A 7,580-nucleotide genomic window follows, 5' to 3' on the forward strand; every position below is an offset into this window, starting at 1 on the left:
CCCACACAGCTACTGCAGCATGGAGGTCAATACTAATTTAATCTGCTTTTGTGACTGCAGTAAAGCCACAGCACTTCTGCATTAAGAAATCATCCGTCATTTCTGGAAACTCAGGAAATGTTGCCATTGGCCAGAGAAGTCTAGCCAGTGCATCCCAAGAGAAAGGTGTACATGATAATAGAGTTTTACAGCACATTGTATAGGAAGATTAAGGGCAAGTAAGATAAGATGCACTTTAACAAATGCTTGCCAACACCAACACCTCTTTAAGGCACCACTTGAAAGTGTAACCTATAACCTTTCAGAGAGCCTGGTAATGATCTATAACTGCCTAGAAAGTAGCAATGCTCTTAATGTACAGTGCCTCGGGTGAAACTGATGTCATCAGCGTAGATCTCCACCAAATACACCAGTCTGGGCTCCTGCACATGAGCGTCCTTATTTTCGATGCCCTTCAGCCCTGCTTCTGGAAAGCAGAGAACTGCTATAGGATCCACCGGTGCCTCCAAGAGCCTGATGCATTGCAGGCCCTTCCTGGTTGGCATTGCAGAGAGGACCATCTGCATCGTCTGTCTTGATTTGGACCAGCTGGGAGGCCCTTATGGGCTTTTCTGAGGTTTGCCTGGTTTTAGACGAGCTGCATTTCTCAGTTTCCTACTCTGCCACCTGTGCGTCTTCTCTTCCAGTTGGTTCTTGCAGGTTCCTTACTTCAGATGTCTGATTCAGCACCTGGTGGTGATTTGATACCTCCAGATGTGAAGATAACACTCCGGTTCTTCTACTTCTGGTCATGACAAATTGCCAGCCTCTTCCTTTGTTTCTCATGTTCCCTCAGCAACTTAACTCCACTGCCAAAGCTCAAAAGATTGGCCATAATGCTGGCAAATTAAGGAAATCTTTCACAAGAGCTTTTTTATTTGTGGTCTTTTAGAAGACATTCAGCTTTCGCTTAAGACATTTGACTACCTTTGGTAAGAATTCTGGTGCTCCTGCCTCATGGAGACTCTCTGCACTTTCCTTCAGCTAAGAAGCAAATACGGCGTGTGGTACAGGTCAAGGTAACTGGTAAGGCTCTTCCCATCCCAACTGCTGCATTTCTTGATGAGAGCTCTCAAACTTCCAGAAAAAAAAAATCTCCTGTATGCGATGCCTGCGTGTAAACGTTATCCTTTTTCAAGAGTTATCAATTCAAATAATAAAACTAACTAAAGAGCTCTACTTTTCTAGGACAAGTGCTTCCACTTCTAAAAGATACACAAAACGTCTTAACAGTGTTTGACAATGATATGGATACAGTGAGAAATTGATACTGTTAAGGTCCTAGTCCAACAAAGTTTTAAAAAGGATTAAATTATAATCAGCAGATAATTATAATAAGGATTAAGGGAAAAAATACTGGAATATTTTTTCTATGTTTTTATTCAGTGCTTAACTGTCCAGGAAAGAAGAAAGGAAAAAAAAAAAAAGAGAGAGAGAGACAGAAAAAGAAAGAAAGAAATCTGACAAAAGATATTTATACTGCATATAAGCTTAGCTACAAAAAATATGCCTACCTTATTCTCATGGTATTTCATCTTTTGTTCTGTGGCTTTCAGTTTATTTTTTTAACTACAAAGACAAGCTTTCTATTGTTGTTTAGATGATTGTGGGTGAATGCTAGGACTTAAAATATACTCTAATTTATGTTGTTACAATCCACAAACTCAGATATTATTAGAGAATTGACAAAGCTGGGTCTTTGTCAGGAGCGTCACACTGTACAATAATTAGAAACTGTTGTGAGCATTGTTCTACCATTATGGTTTCATCAGTGCAGTAATAAGACCCAGCTCTGCTCCCATTCAATTCAACAGGATTTTTGTTATTGACTTTTATGAGAGTAGGGTCATATTATATATTGCGTGGAATTAAATACCTGACAGATTTTTTTCTTAAAGGGCTAACTTCACACAGACTTGCTGGGAGCTGCAATGAACCAGGGGATGAGCTTCTTCAACCCTTCCTGGCAGTGCCACCTCTTTGATCTGGATTACCAAGGACCACTGAACAAGAACGGACCTTGTGGCTTGAAAACTAGCCCCAGAGTGGCCATGAACGTTTCTTGCCCCACATCCCACCCACTTTCAGTCCATACAGCTGCCTGGCAAATAGCTTGCCCTTGGCCTGTTTGCATGCACCTGGGAGCATCCTAACCTACGAAGCAAGCTCAGGCAAGTGTGGTCCCTGCAGCTGCTGTTGCAGAGAGGCAGGGGCTGCATTTACTTGCAGTATGGAAAGCAGTCAAGTCTGCTCTTGAGGGTGATGTTGGCATAGTTGATATTTATTCTCTCTAGAGATTTCTGGGGATCTCTGAACGCTCTCTGTGACCTGAATTTGTCTCTGTTGCACCATTGTTTGCCCCTAGCATTACCCTGATGTGGGTGGAAAGAAAAACATGTTGTCTGCCAGGTACAGCTGTGGGAAAGGGCTAGGTCCTCCTTGCGCTGAGCAGAGCATGCCCACATGCTCACAGGAGAAGCCATAAGGAGGAGAGCAGAGCTGGGGTGTGCAGAAATGAAGGGCAGAATCCACAGCTAGTGCAGATCAACAACACTAGAGATGCTAGCAACACTATCCTCACTTGTGCCTGCTGAGGATCTGGCTGATAGCATCCTTCTTGGCCATCAGAAAAGCACAAAATGCAAGGTAGCCACAAGCAAAAGAAGAATAACAAAGCACTTTGCTAGCAGCAAGGGTTAGAGAGCTGTATCAGTTTCTTCAATCGCTGCCGGAGTCCCTGCTGCTGGCCTCATCACCTGCCTGTTTCAGGCAATCTCTTCTCTAGGCTGCCTCAGCCATCTGGTAGGATTACAGACAGAACAAAGCAGCAGAAAAGGAGAAGCAGGAGTTAGGGGAGGAAAGCTTGTTCATCCTGCCCCCCCCTGCGCCTCCCTTTCATCCCCAGCATGTGTAAATCCTGGCTGTGGCCTGGCTCCGAACAAGCGTGTGTGCAGAGGTAGCCAAGGCCATTTGATTCAGCGCCATTGGAAATCTGATTTCTTGTTGGTCTTACACAAAGGTCTATTAATTAGGGCTGATAGAGCTTAGTAAAAAAATCTGCTTGGCTAGCAAGGGCAGTCTCGCTTGCTCACTCTTTTCTTAGATCTTGCCAAGATCTCAAAAAATAGAAGGAGCTTAATTACACTCAGTGGATTAATCTCCAAGGGAAAGAAATTGTAATTAGCTCTTTGTAATGTGCCACTTTTTTCTCTGCGCTTTCAGAGTTTGTCAGTGTGTCTGTCTGTCCTTCTATGTGACTAGAACAAATGTAATTCTGCACAGCTTTTATGCTTGCTTTTCATCCCAAGCCAGAGACGCAAATGGCAGCTTGACTTCATAAACATTTCCAGTTGATCTTGGAGGGACTGTTTTTTTCCTCAGTTTCTCTCTTAAACCCTGCTTGCTTACCACTTACTGTAGGGATTTTCTTTTTAGCTTCACTCACCCGTGATCCCACAGCCAAGTCTACTCAGGCCTTCTGGTACCTCCCCAAACTCTTTTAGTCCTCCCGTTCATGGGACTAGCAAGTAAAACTTGGGGTCTGACAGTACCATTTTGAGCTCTTCACATAATGGCATGAGCTGAAACAGCTCATCAGTGGTCAACAGAAATGCGGTAAACCAAGTTCCATACCATATAGCATTTAGGTTTATGGTCAAATAAGTTTGAAGGTGAGCAGGAGTGTTAGGAAGAAAATCTAAAGCCAGAATGAGCCATTGCAAGAGATTTCAGTGAATTCCTATTTCTCACAAATGGGAGTTAGGCACAGGTTTAAAAATCACCTTGATAAATGAGAGTGTGTCCAGCAAAGACACACCGAGCGCTCTGATTTATAGCAGTCATTGGATGAAGTCATGTCCCTGATACATAGCACCTTTGCAGCTGAGTTTGCATATGCACTAGCTAATTTTGCAGGGATGTACACTGGGGTGCATCGCAGAGGGGCAGGCAAGATCAAGCCCTTCACGTGTACATCACGGCAGTGTATCAAGGAGAAGAATAAAAAAGAGGAAATGAAATACTCTCCTATGGGGGAGTGAGCATGGAGGGAGCCTTCAAGATGTATATCCCTTAATCCTTCTGTCTAGTATATCATCATTCCTCAACAGTGCAGTAAAGCTATCGCTTCATTAAGACTCTCAGTCCTAGGAAAGGTGACCCAAACTCCCCTTCCATCCATTTGAATCTTGCTCTGACAGCCAGTGACTTGTTAATTATTAATATGAAATATTTGATGGTACATAGAGCAGCTGAACCCAGTTTAATGTATGCTCAGGGCGACTCTCTGAAGATGAAATCAGCCATTCCGATGCTTTGGATTTTTCTACTGAAGTTTTCCCTTTTGCTCCCTCTTTTACTTCCCTGCCTTTCTTTCTTGTGGCTTTGTGCCTTCACGCTGAGTGTCTTCTTTCATCTCGGTGATGAACTTACAGGTCTGCATTTCGATTCTCTTCCTTTACTGACTGTTCAGGCTTAATGGGAAAATAAGAAACAGGATACAACCGAACCCCTGGTTTCACCAGCCCTGGAAGCCCTATTTCATTCTCCCTTTGGAAAGGGTTAGTCTGTCCAGTGCCACACACTTTTAAACGCAGCTCATCCCTGCGTACCCCTGAAGTTTGAGCTGTGGCATTAGCTTCAACTGTAAGAGGAATCACATCACCCAGAGTTAAACATGTGCTACATGTGGTAAATACAGGCTTTGGAAGACTTATCTTCTAGCTTAGGGCACGCTTTTAAGATGCAAATCTCCTCTTGAGAATGATTTGCTTGCTATGAGATTATCATTTGCTACCTGCATGCTTTATCGACGCACGCACACATACGTTACCGAGGCTTTAACCACCCCTTCACCCTGGGCACAGCCACTGTTACTTACGGAATCTGCTGCTTTACATTTGAAACAAAGGGATATCATTTGTTTCACTCCGAGCAAGTCCTTTATCACTGGTATTCACAAGCACTTTTCCTGTCTGTGCAGGACGCATTTGGCGACAGCACCTTTTATTTGCAGAGCATCTCCTGGGCTGATCAAGAGAATCCACTGTAGTAAGCCCCCCATTTGCAGCTTCCTATTTTTGTTCACCTTGTTGCATCTCGTCTCGCCCTTTGGAGAGCCATGTGCTGTGGTAATACCCAGCGGCTGTGCCAACATGGTCCCAGAATCCCAGCTTAGTCGCGGAGAAAATCTCCCGGCTGATTGGCAGGAGAGAGCCCCAAAGCACCCATGCTGTCATCTCCCAGGGGACACAAGAGCCAGCTCAGTTAAAGCCTCTTTGAAAACCTGGTCATCGGGCCATTCAGCAAAATCTGAAACAGCATGGCTATTTCTGCACGGGGCTAATATCAAGCACGGCAAAGATGCCAGGCTTTGGAAATTCCTGATTGTCTACTCTTGCTTGCTCACTGCACTGCCTTTACTCATTTTATGATCACCAGAGCATGCATGGTAGTGACATGCTACTTATCATATATGTCCACCCCTCTCTAGGGAAATATGTGAGCACATTTGACCAATTTTTTTGGTGCTCTGTAACGCGTACACATGAGGGACCTATCAAGCAATGCACAGCAGAAGCAACAAGCCCCATTCCTTGTTTCTCCCTACTCATGTAACAGCTGCACTGACTTTCACACGTTATGTTTTTCCTGAAGAATCTCTCTAAGCAGCTTCCATAAAACAGCAGTATTTGCAATGCGGAGGCAACCTTTGTTCTACTTAGCAGAAAGTAATACTCAGTATCTGTGCGTAAATGCAGAAGGGGAGGTGATTGGGAAAGCACTTTGGAGGAGTTTAGAAAGCAGGATTGAGATTTTATTATTATTATTATTGGAAATTTGAACATTTTCTATCACATTAACTGACTTTACAGCAATTTATTTTGCTGCTATCATAAAGGGAGGTAATGAACCATGAAGTTTCTTCAGGAAATTGTCAGCATCTGCCTGCAAATAATTTTCAACCACATGTGAGCCATGAAGGAAGAACACTGATTCAAAGGAAACTGCTTGTCCTTATCCTAAAGGAAGAGTGTCACTGGTGTTTGACACATTCTGGAGAAGGGCCTGTGTTAAAGACCTGTCACTAAAACGCGACAATGGAAAATTTAGATGCATGCTACTCATCTCGCGGATAAGATTAACTTTTTTTTTGAAAGCATATGTTCCTGCAGATGGATAATCGTAATGAAAGGATAATCAATAAAATGAGATGAAATTCAACAACCTGCTTTTTATTCTCTAAGGGATTTCACTTTTTAAAACAATTATCTCCCTGCTCTCTGTGACACCTCCTTTGTTCCTCACAGTAGGTGCCTAACACTAAATCAAAATCAAAACCCATATCTAATCAAAGATAATAGAAAATTTAAAAGATTTCCTTATCAGTTCCAAACACATACAGCATCTCATAGGAGTTATCTGGGATTAGGAAGCTTTCTGGGTGTGATTCACTGATAGCATTTACATCATATCTCCGTAGCTTTGGTGACGAACATTGTACCAAAGAACAGAGCAACATCGTCAGGTTGGGATATGCTGGAAATGTATGAAAAAGGGACTCTCCATGCCTACTGCCTTGTGTGGCTGTTTATACAGGTGCAAGGGGACTGTAAAGTGCAACCAGCAAAATGTGAAGCATTTTATTCTCACTGTTCATGGGTGCAATTTACTGTGCAAGGTACATGGCAGTAAAAAGTCAAGCTCATACATGTTTTAATCTTTAAAAGTTTCCCAGTGATAGAAAAGCTGTACATTTCCTCTATCCAGGCTTTCATTTTCTGCAGTTAGGACATCTATCATTCCCTCTCTTGGGTCTTTTCTTCCTTGATGTAATAAGAAAAAAGGCTTTCTCATCTTTTTTTTTTTCTTTTTCCTTTTTTTTTTTTTTTTTTTAACGGACATATTATCATTAAAAGTGTCTCAGACCTCATTACAGCTCCCCACAAAACACTGGTCACTGATGTTTCTCTGACTAGGGGAAAGCCAGTGTTTGTCTTCATACCAGGTTCACTGGCCAGAGAAATGACTCGCTAAACTCATCGCAGGCAGAGAGTTAGAATTCATTGATTTACTCATTTTCCCCTGTGCTCATCACTCTAACAGCTGAGCATTTCATAACTTCTGAATGGATTTATCTCTGAAGTAGATCAGTGAAGTAAAGAAATTTTATTTACTTCCATTTTACTGGTGAAGAACTGAGGCAATGAGAGATTAAGTGACTTGTCACAGGTTGCAAAGGAATCCAATAATGCACCCAGGAATAAAGGCCAGATCTCTTTAGTATCAGACCAGTGCCTTAGCCACAAGAACATCTTTTTTCTCCTTCTGCCTTAATAACCTCTAACTCATTTCTTCCCTGGATTCTGTGTCTTGCAGCAGTCTCTGTCTCTGCTCACAGCTTGTTTGCTTTTACCGTAATCCCATCAAACTCTCCATCCTTATGGTGCCTTCAGAAACATTTTAGATTTGTTTCTGATATCAATACAAACAAATGATCGCAGTATTCTCAAAGTAGCATTACAGCAAACCCCACATGAAAC

General features: G+C 42.5%; 1 long non-coding RNA gene across 2 annotated transcripts; it reads left to right on the forward strand.

Moving 5' to 3' along the window:
- Positions 1-549: 549 nt before the first annotated feature.
- LOC106014825 (uncharacterized) lies at positions 550-6,259 on the forward strand. Of its 2 annotated transcripts, XR_011808464.1 has the most exons (3): positions 637-1,065; positions 1,938-2,214; positions 5,943-6,259. It is a non-coding gene; the product is annotated as an uncharacterized lncRNA (long non-coding RNA). The 2 variants fall into 2 exon arrangements; XR_001186421.5 differs by lacking the exon at positions 5,943-6,259 and having other exon boundaries at positions 550-1,065; positions 1,938-4,983.
- The last annotated feature ends 1,321 nt before the right edge of the window (positions 6,260-7,580 follow it).

This window comes from Anas platyrhynchos, chromosome 3, assembly GCF_047663525.1.
Source record: "Anas platyrhynchos isolate ZD024472 breed Pekin duck chromosome 3, IASCAAS_PekinDuck_T2T, whole genome shotgun sequence".
Lineage (NCBI taxonomy): Eukaryota > Metazoa > Chordata > Aves > Anseriformes > Anatidae > Anas > Anas platyrhynchos.